Here is a 14,048-nt window from a genome sequence, read left to right as displayed (position 1 = left end):
AATCTTGAAAAAAAGTATTAACATTCCACAAAAAATGTTAAGCAGCACGACTGTTTTCAACATTGATAATAATAAGAAATTTGACCTGAGCAGCAAATCATCCTATTAGAATGATTTCTGAAGAATCATGTGATACTGAAGGCTGGAGTAATAATGCTAAAAATTCAGCTTTGCATCACAGGAATAAATTCAATTTTAAAATATATTAAAATAGAAAACAGTTATTATAATTTGTAATAATATTTAGTATATTTTTGCTGTTTTACTGTATTTTTTAATAAATAAATGCAGCCTTGGTTGAGCATAAGAAGCTTCTTTCAAAAACATAAAAAAATGTAATTTTTCCAAACTTTTGACAGGTATCGAATCATATAAATGAGTGTCGTTATTTGACTCTTTGTACTGTACAGCCTGTCAGATGTAATTTTCGAGGAAAGTTTTATGATTACGCTGATCATTTTGAATGAAAACACCTTTTTTTTTCTTTTTTTTAAACACAGATTTAATAAATCCTAATAGATTAGAAAAATGCTGACTTTTGGACCCGACTGTAAACGCTCTGAACATCAGCAGCATGACGCACGTTTAGATCATCCAGAGAACAGATGTTTTTTGCAGCAGACTGCAGAGCCAATAGAGGAGACACGCATGTGTTGATTTTCATTTCTGAGGCGCATTTCTCTCGCTCTCACTAATTACATCTCTCCGCGAGAGAGGAGAAGATGGTGATGTCATTTGGGAGGTATGGAGTTATGTATCGGATCAGTAAGCAGAAAGCCCTTTTCTCATTAGCTCTGTTCCAAGTTGGGTCACTCCTACTTTTTCACATTGCTAAATGGTTACAAAAAACGTTGGCCCATTGTTTTGGGAGTGTCACTTGAAGCCCCAGTGGATTACTGAGCAAAACAATAGCGCTTACAGCATTACTCAGAGTTTCCACTGATCGGTTAGACAAAGCCCTTCGAGGTGACCTAAGACTTTGTGTCTGTTATTGGTTAGAATCATCTTGTCCTGCCTATAACAGTCTCAGGGAATCAGTTTAACTAGTTATAAAGGCAAGAATGAGATGTCTACATGGGCATCATTTGCGGGTGGGACATGTCCCATTTTGTTCACGCAATTTTTTGAAAGCCACTGAAAAACAAAGCATGCGGAGGGCTTAAAATGCTAAGAAAAGGCATCTACAATCCTTAATTTTTCATAATTGAATTCATAAAGGTTACACAAAATATTGCACCAGTTAGCACCAACTAAATAAAACTTGTCACACAGATATCAAGATTTAAAAATGGCTTAAGAGAGATTAAGAGATGAAGTAAACAGAATACTTTCAGTTGCTCTTAAAAATAAAGGTTCTTTATTAGCATATAAAGTTCAAAGAACCTTTAACCTCCACACCTGGAACCTTTCCACTGCACAAAAGAGACTTTATAGTGGAAAAAGGGTTCTTTAGATTGATCAAATGTTTTTCACAATAAGAAAAAAATGGTTCTTTTAAGATCTGTTCACTGAAAGGTTCCTTGGGGAACAAAAACATGATTCTTCTATGGCATTGCTATGAAAACCCCATTTTCTCTTATTTTTAAGAGTGTTTACACAATTTGATTAAATATGCCACTCTCATGAATGGAGTTAGGCACACAAATGACATTAAATCATTATCCAGAAGTTATGGTGATGTTGGTGGTGTACGGCTACAGTACATTGCGCATCCCATTAAATGCGCTAGGATTCAAAGATTGTATTCTCTACAAAAAACACACGCTGAGAACTGACGTTGAAATCTGATGATGTCCAAATATTAGTACAAATTAAGCTTATACTAATCGTTCTTGCTTCTAGCTGCCTTTTTTTAGCGCAGCCCTTATGGGAAAGAAGTGTAGGCCTAAAATATATCATGATTTCACCAAGTAAAACATGTTCCTGGATCAACATATCAACCAATCAGATTTGAGGGACGCATTTATAGTTTATGTCAAGGTTATAGGCTTAGAACCAGGGTTATTCAACTATCGTATCCCTCTGATTTTAGAGATACATTATGGTCAGGTTTAGGTTTAGGGGTTGGGATAGGGTTAGGACTATGTTTTCAAACAGGGTTGTTGTTCCAGGATCAACTAAATATGTTGATCAAGGAACATGTCTCACATGGCAAAATCATGGTGCACACACTTTTAGGTTTCATCATGAATAGTTAAAGCATGGTCCCCACCCCTTTTCATGACAAAATGATGCCAATGAATGTCCAGAATGTTTCATCTCTGCTAAAATGAGAGCAGACCACAAGGAGGCCGAATCATGTTAGGACACTGCAATAACAGCAGCTCTCCATTTGATGTCAGTGTTGACCCTTCCTAAATCGAGATGCACGAGCGTCTCTGGGTGTAAAGAGGAGATGCCGGCTTATCTGTCCTTTACAGAGTAACACTGTATTATTGATGCTGGTAGCGAGGCAGATAAGGCCCCAGAAGAATTTCGGACACTCTCTGTTAGTGCAAGTCTCGCTTTGGCAATCTCACTGATGTGTGACTCGAAGAGCTGTCCGCCCCCGACACCCAAACAATGGAGCCAGTTTAGTCCCACAGTTTATACACACCGTATCGCTCCAGGAAAACATCTCTGTTTGACGTTACGGCCAATGGAAAAGTACAACACGACGTTTGAAGCGTGTGTGGGCCGAATTTTTTTTTATTTTTTTTGCAAATGTCATTGTGATTTTGGAAAGAGCTCTCGGCAGGGGGTCCAAATGACAAGATGGGAGGAATTAGACAGTCCATTTGAGGCCGAGGAGGGGATAACCCTCTAATCCGAGCGGGCTTTGTGCGCTAGGGAAGAAAATCTGAAAATCAATATTTCGTCTGGTTGCTGAGCAAAGTAATCTTTCTCAAGAACAGGTGTCCTATCGCATGGCAAAGCTTCTTGTCCTTGCATCACACATCGAATGGTGGCAGCTTTGGGAGGCAGACACCCTTTCATACCGAGGATTGGATGGCGCTCTCAAAGGAGCTGACCTGAAATCATACTCGAGTCTGAAGAAAAGAGCTGCTGAGTGATTTGTAAAAGGCCTAGGTGAGTTTTCATCCGCTTGTGGATGGGTAAGCTGGCTCTCGTGAGGGTGAGTTTATGGTGAACTCGTTTGTTTGTCCATGTAATTAAAAAAAAAGTTCAAAAAAAGAGGCGATAAATGTAATCTGACTCAAACTATCTCCTGGTTTTTCTAGGGATGGATTATGGACCTGGCCTGTGCCTCCAAAACTGGAAGTTCAAGGAAGTTGAAGACCAGTGCTGTGTCCCAATTCACCTACTTATAAAGTTATAAATTTAATTAGTTATAAATAAAACAAAAAATATTGGAGTATGTTTTACAAGAAAATACTATTTAAGTTTTTCAACTTTAAAATTTCACAATTAATTCAATGTGTTATTTGCCGTTTCTTTGTAATTGATTGTGAAATGTACTAGGAATTTCAAAGTTCTACACCACATTTTTTAGCATAGTGTTTTAAGGATTTTGGGGGATTTTAACTGGAAAAGAAGGCATTTTTACTGTGCTGTCTGTTTGCTTACACTATCAGAAAACAGTTTACCAAAAAAAAACAAAAAACTGGGCAGTACTCTTAAAAGGACAACTTTGTACCCTTTTACCCCTAAAGGTGGATTTTAGTAGGTTAGAGAAGTAGTTTGTACCTACTACTATGAATCTTTTAGTGGTAGATAAAGTACAAAGATGCCCCAGAGACAAGCTGCTGCATCCATAAAAGTAAAATTTGTGCACGTAAAAAAAAGTAGAAATTTTTTTTTTTTAAGTAGAAAAATTGTCTGCCACTAGGGGTGCTGTGGGGCCATGGCCTTGAAAGACTTGTGCCCAAAGAGCTCGTAGGACCACGATCTGGCCTTGCCAGCACCCCATCGAGGCAGCAAGGGCCAGAGCTTGCCTACTAAAAATACACGCTCCAGGATGTTATTCCTAAGCTGCACATGCGTGTCTGGCCAGCATTTTTCTGCCTTTGGGATGTTTCCTCTCTCTCTTTTCCCTCCATAAATTAAAGAGGTAAAATTCCTCAGTAACACATCGTAATAATGTTTTGCCTCTGACAGCATGTCCAGCATGATGTGTGTTTCCTAGTAAGACACTGCACAGAATGTGTTTATTACAGTGTGTGTGTGTTAAAGGAGTCTTGGGACATTCTATTGGCTCATAAAGTATTATCAAAGAGTGCCTGCCTTGGAGAACACACACCACACCTTTCAGATCTCCAGAGGGATTTATTCTAGACAAGTACCAGTGTTGGGGAAGCTACTTTGAAACTGCTAAAAGCTACAAGGTCATCTAAAATAGTTACAGCAGTACAATATACACAACAGTTCTTTCTGTCTTCTCGAATCTGATTGGCTGAGAGCCTTTTCCAGCCATGTGATATATTCCCCAAGTATCACTATCTTTTCACAGTTTGTATCATTCTGCTTGTGGTGACTGTCATGGCGGTCGAGCAAATCCACCATATTTTTTAAAAATACTATTGTTGTTGTTGTCAAGAAATGTAGTTTTAAGAGTTTTTTAGGCCAGAATGTAATTATTTAGACCTGTATGACTTATATACATTGCGCATATTTGACCATTTGTTTAGACATTTTCAGAGACTGAGATCCAGGTCGTCAGAGGCCGTCCAGTGCTCATGTACTGGCACAGGAAAGCTTCATCTCGTCCAGTCCTTTGGGAATTTGCAGCTGGCTCTAATGTAGATAGTGGTTAAACATGAGATATAATTCCAGGGTATATCAATCGGGCAAGATTTGGTCTTATAAACCTATTAGCTACTTGTTCCAGAGCAAATCGATTTTGGTTAAGGTTTTTATTTTAAATGAAGTTAAGTAAAATTAAGTTTCATAACTTTATAGCCTAGTTTAGGCTATATTTAACTTAAACTGCTTTTGTACTTTGACAGAATTGTTTGCGTGTGTTTATTTCCTATTGTCTTTTATAATGGCTATTGCTGTTAATTTAAATATTGTTGTTCAATAAATATTATTTTATATAAATAATATACCATTTGGTGTTGAGAAAGAGTCCGTTAGTGATCGTGATATGGACTTCAGTGAAAGTTATTACGACATTAGATGGCGGCAAAGACTGTCTTTATGAGTGAGCCAGAACAAGGAAGTTGTTTTAGCGCTGTCATGGGAAGAACAAAAACATATCACTTTCCTCAGCGGACATGGATATAATATTATGGACATCAAACTGAAGAATGAATGCTATATCAGATGCAGGTAATAGCCTACACTCATTTAGTCGATCTCTCATACCATAAAACAATACTCTACATAATAAGCTTCAATGACGCGTCTCAACGTTCCTTTGTTACTAGTTCTTCTAAAGTGATGTTTTAGAATTAGTAACAGTAGCTTGGGCTCAACTGTTAAACTGCCAATTTTAGATTTGAATCCATGGCGGAAGGAATTAGTTCTGCACAAAAGAGGGGTTTTCCAAGACACTCCATTGTTCTTATTTATGTACTCACTTGTGGGCTACCGTCGAGCTGTTGTGTAAACGCAATATCACACTCGATGTCAGTCAGGACGCTGTGATTAGCCTACCTATGGCACTCGGACTGCCACAGCCATGCTGATATACCGCCATATCGCAATGCCATGTGATATTGCTCATGCCATGTAAATGCTGATTTGGTGCTCAAGAAAAATTTTTTTTTTTCATGGTTCCTTGATGAATAGAAAGTTCTAAAGAACAGCATTTATTTACAATAGAATTATTTTGCAACATTATAAATGTCTTTACTGTCACTTTTGATCAGTTTAATGCATCCTTGCTAAATTAAAGTATTAATTTCTTAATTAACCCCCCCCCCCCCCAATATAAATCATAATATAAATGTTTGTTTGTTTTAATCTATTAAAAATGTTGCCACCAAAACAGTTATTATAATAAATTAACATCAATTAAGGTGACAACATAATTATTATTATTTTTTTAATTTAAGCTTAATACAACTTACGCAATTAGAATAAATGCTAATGTATATTTAAATTAAACATTAAACCTATTAACTCTCAAGTTAATACTTTGCTAAAAAAAAAGTCAAGTGTCCCAAACAAAGTTAGTAACATCACTACTTTTAGATACTTGCTCCCCAACACTGCACTTTCTAGATGTTCATCCCCAACTTTACCCTCATATCAGCATGCAGTCCTGCCCTGTAACTATCCCTGGTGCCCTTATTAAGTTTGTACAGAGAGTTCTCTTCAGGCCTCTCATCTGGATAGAGCTTAACCTCCCCCGCCCTCCTTTTCTTTAGCTGTCAGGTCAAGTACGCACCCATATAAATAGCCTCCAAAGTAGGGGTCAGAGGTCAGGGCTGAGCCATGCCCAGAGGGGAGGGGGGCTGAATGTGGAACCCCAAGAGGGATCAGGTGTCTCCTCTTTACGGGCAAGGGGGGTGGGATATCACCTGAAAGATTGGTAAGGCGGGTGGGAACCATTAAGATAGAGAAAACACACCCGTCTCCCCCGACCCCTCCTTGGAGAATTCACTAAGACGGGCCACCATCCGGCTCCGTTTACCCAAACAGGTCAGGTGCTTATTCCGTTTCGTTTTACAGGCTGCTCAGCTGGGGCTCTTAGTGGAGATTGCAGTCAGCCCCCCGATAGCCTCCGCACATTCACACGCCGAGCACTTACACTAATCTTTCAGGTGGTATCGCTCTCTCTGCATCTGTATTGTATGGGTGCGAGGCTTCCGTGCTTTGTCTTACCACAGGGGGCCCTTCTGCGCTAATGGTCCCTTGTTCATCAGCAGGGATCGGCGCCTACCGCAACAGATGGCACTGGGGTCGTCACGGGTCAGTGCGGGTCACGGCTGTTTGTGGTTGTTGTGACAGGGCTGGTGCTTTGTAACGTGCAGGTGGAGGACTGGAGGTGGACCGCTGGTCAATCTCACATCAAATCATGCCTCCTTTTCCACAAAAACTTCAGCAGTCACTCACATACTGTATTCGAAACTTAGTAAGCTTCCTACCTAGATAGCATTTTAAGACATCATAGGTGTACTTCCTGTACATGAAGGTAGGTAATTTTGCTGCCTTCTAAAATACTTTGTGTGACCAAATTCTGAGGCAACATGGCAGTTTTGCTGTGAAGGCAATCCAAGAATGCACTGCACTGATTGAATATGTACATCTAAGGATATCCACAAGCACGCCATTTGTAAAATTTCGGTTATTTTTAGCTGAACAAAACAGCTCGTTATGCTGCTTGATATTGCAAACTGGTCATAATTATAAACACACTGCAAATTGTTTTACTGTTTTCTGCACTTTGTTATTCTTCTAGTTATTTTACTATAATGACTAATAAATCGGAAGTTTAGCACATTCACAGAAAATAGCTAACTTTTGCTTTGCAAAATAAGGTGGATAAGGCAAAAAAAATAAAATAATTTTTTTTACATTTATAATGTTAATGTTAATGTTAGTTGATGCATTAGAGATCCTTAAATGATTATATATTATATTATATATTTTTTTGCTGTAGAAGTATTGTTCACTGTTATTCCATGACACCGAATGATTTAACTAATGATAACATATAGCTTTATTGAACGTTGTTGTCAACTAACAAAAATATATTTATAACATATATAATTTACATTTTCTCGCCTTGTCCTTCATCTTAGATTTTATTTATATATTTCTAAAATGTATTTTAATGTATCTAATCTCTATAGCTCTTTTAATTATTAAAACTTTTAATAATACAAGTTCAATTAATTTAAAATGGTTCAAAAGTTTGGGGTCATTACTTTTTTTTACTTTTTTTAAGAAAAAGATCCATTTATTCAGCAAAGATGCATTACATCAAAAGTGACAGTAAAGACATTTATAATGTTAAAAATATTTATATTGTGATGTAAAACCAAACACCAGCTTCTGACAGCATTTCTGTGGAATCTAAGCCCATTCTTCATGAGCAATGGCCTCAGTTCAGCAATGTTCTTGGGTTTGTGTGCTGTAACAGCCTTCTTCAAATCCCACCAGAGATTGTCTACGGGGTTCAAGTCAGGTGACTCTGATGGCCACTGTGTAATCTTCCAGGACTTCTTCTGCAACCAAGCCTTGGTGGAATTTGAGGTATGCTTGGGATCATTGTCCTATTGGAAGGTTCAATGACTCCCAAGCTTCAGCTTCCTCACTTACGGCATGATGCTTTCTCCTAGGATTTCCTGTTACTTCAATGAATCCATCTTGCCTTCCACACACTGCAGGTTTCCAATGTCAAAGGATACAAAGCAGCCCCAGAGCATCACCGAGCCCCACCATGCTTAACTGTAGGTGGAGTTTTCTTTTCAGTGTTCTCTTCATTCTTCTTTCTCTAAACATACCACTGATCCATAGGGCCGAAAAGGTCCAGTTTTGTCTCATCGCTCCACAAAACAGAATCCCAAAACTTCTGTGGCTTATTTTTGAGCAAGTTGGAGCCAACTTTTCTTGTGCTTTTGGGTCAGTAGTGAGTAGAGTAGTATAGTTCTGGCATGAGTAGTAGTAGTAGAGTTCTGGCATGCATTATTACGTACAAAAAGTGTGTCCCCGGCATTACTGTGCAAACTGAAACCTCAGTGTCCGTGTGCCACCAAGTCTTCTTGCAGGTCTTTTACAGTCACTCAAGGGTTTTTCTGAACCTGCCTTCTCAGAAATCTGGTTTCAGCCGTTGATAGCTTCCTTTTTCTGTCTCGTCCAGGTAGTGTAACCACTGATCCTTTAACTTTGAACTTGCAAACTGTGCTTCCAATGGTGTCTCTAAGAACATTTAGTGCCTTCGCTATTGTTTTGTATCCTGTTCCTTGTTTGTGAAGGGCGATGATATCTTCTCTTAACTTTTTGGACCATTATTTTGACTTATTTTTAACATGCAGTTAAAACGTGACACTCAAAAAACCTAGCCAGTTCAGATATTTCATGTGTTCAAGCACACCTGGTTCAACTAATGAAGCCCTTGATTGGTTGCATCAGATGTGCTTGAGACAACATCTGTTTTGCAGATTTGTGCTGTTCCGAGGGATCCTATTCAGGGGGTTGAATAATTTTGAGACTGCAGAAGTCATTAAAAGTTGCATTTTCAGTTGAATTTGGGTAAACCACTTGAAACATTTGTTGTGTCAAGCTATTTCAATTACTTTTGTTTGATTTGTTCAATGCAAACAGCCGAAAGTCTGTAAATGTTATGAATAAACCTAATTTGCAATGGGGGTTGAATTTCTTTATTACAACTGTAATTGTGGTTCGTGGATTTGCTGCTATGTAAAGTGTTTTAAATCAGTCACTGAGGTTTCATCTCAGTTAAAGGCAGTTGTCTATGTAGGCAGTAAGAGAGATACTTCCCTAAACATGTGCCTGTGTGGAAATTCCATCTCACACTCAATGTTTTTTTTTTTTAGCGATTAATAAAATACTTTCTCTATATTTATAATAAATATTTTTTTTGCTATATTCTTTCCCAGAGACAACATTTTGAGAAAGGGCAAAACTGTCATAAGAATCTTGCTCATTTTTTAATTTTGCATGTGGGCTTGGCTTTGTATTCTCCACCCTCTGGAGCAACACATTAAACATCCAGGACAAGTACAGTAAACAGACCCATGTGCTTAAGAAACAGCATGAGTCTCGTGTCAGTCACTGCCCCGGGCCGATCCACAGGTGTTGGGTGTCCATTGGCAGAAGGGGGAGGGTGGGCAGGGCCCCTCATCATTAATCATTTTATAATAGCTGGATGGGTCAGGTGTCCATCTCAGAGATATATGTTTAGAGCTGACCAGTAGAGACAGCTTAGACTGAGTAGACTGTCTTTGCATGCATTCCATTTCAAAGGCAGTGTGTCAGTATGTTTTGGCTCAAATGCATGTGGTGCATGTTTAGGACAGTTGCATTGTCTGTCTCGGCGTGCTGCAGAAGTGTTGGATTTATGCATTGCTCTGAAGTTATTTAGCAATCTATAGAGACCTATGATTCCCACAATGTGGAAAATGTGGACTGAATCACTAATAAATCAAAGTAGGGCTGTAAGATCTATCTGTCTATCTGTCTATCTATCTATCTATCTATCTATCTATCTATCTATCTATCTATCTGTCTGTCTGTCTGTCTGTCTGTCTATCTATCTATCTATCTATCTATCTATCTATCTATCTATCTATCTATCTATCTATCTATCTATCTATCTATCTATCTATCTATCTATCTATCTATCTATCTATCTATCTATCTATCTATCTATCTATCTATCTATCTATCTATCTATCTATTTTTATCTAATATTTTTCATCCATCCATCTGTAAACCCTAAAAACTCATCAAGGCTTCAAGGCCAAACTTCATGGCTTGCCAGGCCAGTATTTAAAGTTTTTACCAGTCTTTCTATTTAAAAATAGTCACAGGGTATGAACTTGGAATTTCGGTGCATTTTTTTATCTACTTCCTTGCATTTAAATTTGTAATTGCAATTCTGCATCTTGTTTGTTACCTCAATTTTAATTCACAAATTGAATTGGCATTTAAAAGGCATTTAATTCAATTCCGGTCTGAATGGTGCACACACTCTGACCTGAGCATATCAAATCTTACTGTCCTATCAGCAACATTCCATTTCAAAAGAACCTTGTCAGTTGTATGTTATGGCTTAAATGTACATGGTTCACATACAGGACTGTTGTGTTATACAGCATGTCTGCAGTTGATTTATGCATTGCTCTAAAATTTCATAGGTGGCTAATATCAGAACTGCATGCCTTCAGCGATTCTTTCCATGCCCAGGTGTTAATGCCCATTCCTAGATTGCAGTGACTCCTGGGGAACCATTCCTAATGCTCACTGTAGGTGAAGAGGACAGGATAGCCAGGGTACATTCAATGTCTGGAGAACCCTTATATTTGAACCCTCTCTGACCCTCATTGCCCCATTGCAGACTTCTCCAGCTTGTCCCAGAATACCCCAGTCCCTGAGAATACCATTCATCCTGCCTGAACCTATCACAACTTTCATCACGGCATTCTTTCCAGCGTCTGCAATGCCTGGAATGGGACGGGCCAGTGATTCTTTTACATGGGCGCAGGCTCTCGGCAGGGAACTCCCTGACACCAGAACCAGCCTGGGCCTCCTGAGAGTGAATGTGGAGGTAGAGTAGTTCTCTCCCAGACTACAACCTGACTGACCCAACACATATTGGCTGTTGGGCCAAATATAACGAAAAATCTGACAAATAAATGAAAGACTAGTCTGTTCTTTACAGTGTTCAAGAATACAAGAATGAGTTTCATATATCCTGTATTATACTATATATATATATATATATATATATATGTATACACACACTACATACTATATACCATATATAGTATAGTATATATTAGGGATGTAACGGTACTGTAATGTATTCGTCTTGAACCATCACAGTACGTCACAGTTCGGTGCATACAATCAGACGACGAATACAGTCAGTCACAGGCGATCCACACTCCAATCCAGAAGGGGGCGTGAGTGTTAATGCAACGCTGTTTGCTAACCGCTACAACAGGAAAAAAAGCAGAAGAACAAGAGACGGTGTATGTACCAACCCAGCATGCGTTCACGAAATGCACGCAAGAGCTTGCTAGTAGCCTACAGGTATACACTGAGTTCCGATTCATTTTTGTGACATGCTCCACAAGCTTCACGGAAAGAAAACCGGGACGACAGAAAGCGGCATCCTGTTTGGTTTCTTTATATTACAAAAAAAACAATGATTTGTTTAAGAATAGACCCTTTACAGTTTCAAATGTCTTACTCTTATCTGTATGACTATAAATGATGTTGATAATGATTATGGGTGATGATAATTTAAGTTGTGTCCTCTGTTATAATGAGACAAAATCATTTGGCATTGTGCCGATTTGTGTCGTGACTCATGCAAGTCTCACTACTTCAATCCAGTGATGAAATGTGTGTGTCCTGGGAAGGCTGAAGTGCCGCTTCACTCATGGAACGGTGAAGTAGGCAGATGTAGATGCCACTTTTTCTCCTTCTCGCTCATCTTTCTGTGATTTCTTAAAAAATGTAATATTCAACTTCAGCATCTAGGAAAAAAACTCAAAATGATGGAGGCATTCACATAAGCATTCTCTCTGGCCTGGTCTGCATCTGTGTATGTTACCTTGTGTGAGAGAGTGTGTCTGTGTTCACTGATATCTCTGGGAAAACGCTCTTGTCCTGGCCGGATTTCTCCTCACAGATGCGGCTGCCTCGCAGGACTCTGGGATGGAGGGGCTTTGTGGTAATTGTGGTGATTCTTGTAAACAGGCATACGGGTATAGAGTTCTTCCTCTCCTACAGTTGACTTCCTTCCCTGCCAGGGCCCTTTGCACGACAGAGTCACAGTCGCCTGTCTGGTTTACTTTCTTCAGACTTTTCCCACTGTAGACATGGCGCCACTGTTTGATATCTTGCTGCAGTCTGACCAAGGACTAGACTGTTTGATCAAGGACTGTGCTGTCCTTTTTTTAGTTCATAATAAATAACAGAAGTGGCGTAACAACAGGTTATTATGTCACAACTGCAAAGCGTTCATTTATTCAGAGTTGGAACTGCTTTATCTAGACTTGTGTATAATGCATTGCTCTAAGATTGTGTATGAACTGAATTGGGAATGATTATTATATTGCAATTTAATTCATGAATTTAAGGTTTGTGGATGATGGATGGATGGATGTGGTGCATGTTCTTGGTCTTACAGCACATAATTTATCATTGCATGTCTTTCCAAAGAAAAATTGTTGGATCTTCATAATCTTTTATCAAAATGTAATAAAATATTCCGCGTGTGAAATAACTTCCTTTTTCGGCTGACATCATGAATTCCTTTCGACTTTTTCAACCCCTCCCCTCCAAATTTGGCACCATTGTGATACACCCGTTTTCAGCACATTTTTATAGTTCATGATCAGTCTGATGTATTTCATGTTGACTGAAAGCTCAGGATATTATTTTTGTTTAAAAATGAGGCTTTAGATGCTACGCATGCTTCTGTCAAACTTCTAATTAATTTTCATATAAGCGTGATGAAGCATGGCTCTGCATGAACTGGGCCTGACTGGCTGCGCTGGCATGCAGCTCTGCAGCGCTGTAAAAAAATGCGCTGATCATAGAGTGTTTCATTAATTTAACGAGCCCTCTTCCTTCACTGAGGGAGCGCTTCCAAAACCCCAGCTCTCCTGCATGGAGTATCGCATGACAGAAGCCGGCTCTGGGACGCCTATCTAAGGCAGCCGTGAGCTGTCAAGGTTGGTTTCGTGGGAAATCGCTTTCCCATGCAGTGCCATGTGAGTGCAGCGGCTTTACCAAAACAAACAGTCCAGCCCACAGATAAACCTAGCGGGATTGATACTGGCTCAGAGGACAGTGGGTCAGAGAGGATAATTTTTCCGTATAGGAAGCAAGTATATAATATTTGAGATAGCGAAGTAGGGAAACTCTGTCTTGGGTGACAGCATTAGAATGTGCAGCATGCGCTTCCGGGACTGACAGGCAGTGGCAGGTGGAGCAATAGAACAGGGCAACACCTGCCCTCTTGCCTCATCAACACAAAGTAATGTTAGTCCCCCTTCCCGGAATCCCCTGAAATCGCTTCTTCCCGGTCCGCAGATGCAGCCCTGATGGTTGTGCACATTAACCTATGCAGCAGGTCAGAATTCACTCTCTGCTGCCCAGTCACGAACTATGGAGTCCCTAATGGGATATGGTCGAAAAAAATGGGTGAAAAAAATATATTTCTGTGCTTTTGCTCACAAAACTATTGTGTTCCACCTAAACTTTGCGTTCCCTCACAAAAGCACTGAAATAGGTGATAGTTTTTGCAAAACATTTGCCTTCGCTCGCAAATGCACTGCATTTCACAGAGAAAATGAGTGTTCCTGTGCAAAACATTTGCGTTCCACCAAGAAACTTTGCATTCGCTCCCAACAGCACTGAAATTTATAAATATAGTTTTCCCTACCACATCATATTAT

Source organism: Abramis brama (assembly GCF_963993115.1).
Source record: "Abramis brama genome assembly, chromosome: 8".
NCBI classification, from domain to species: Eukaryota; Metazoa; Chordata; class Actinopteri; order Cypriniformes; family Leuciscidae; genus Abramis; species Abramis brama.
This window is presented reverse-complemented; position numbering follows the sequence as displayed.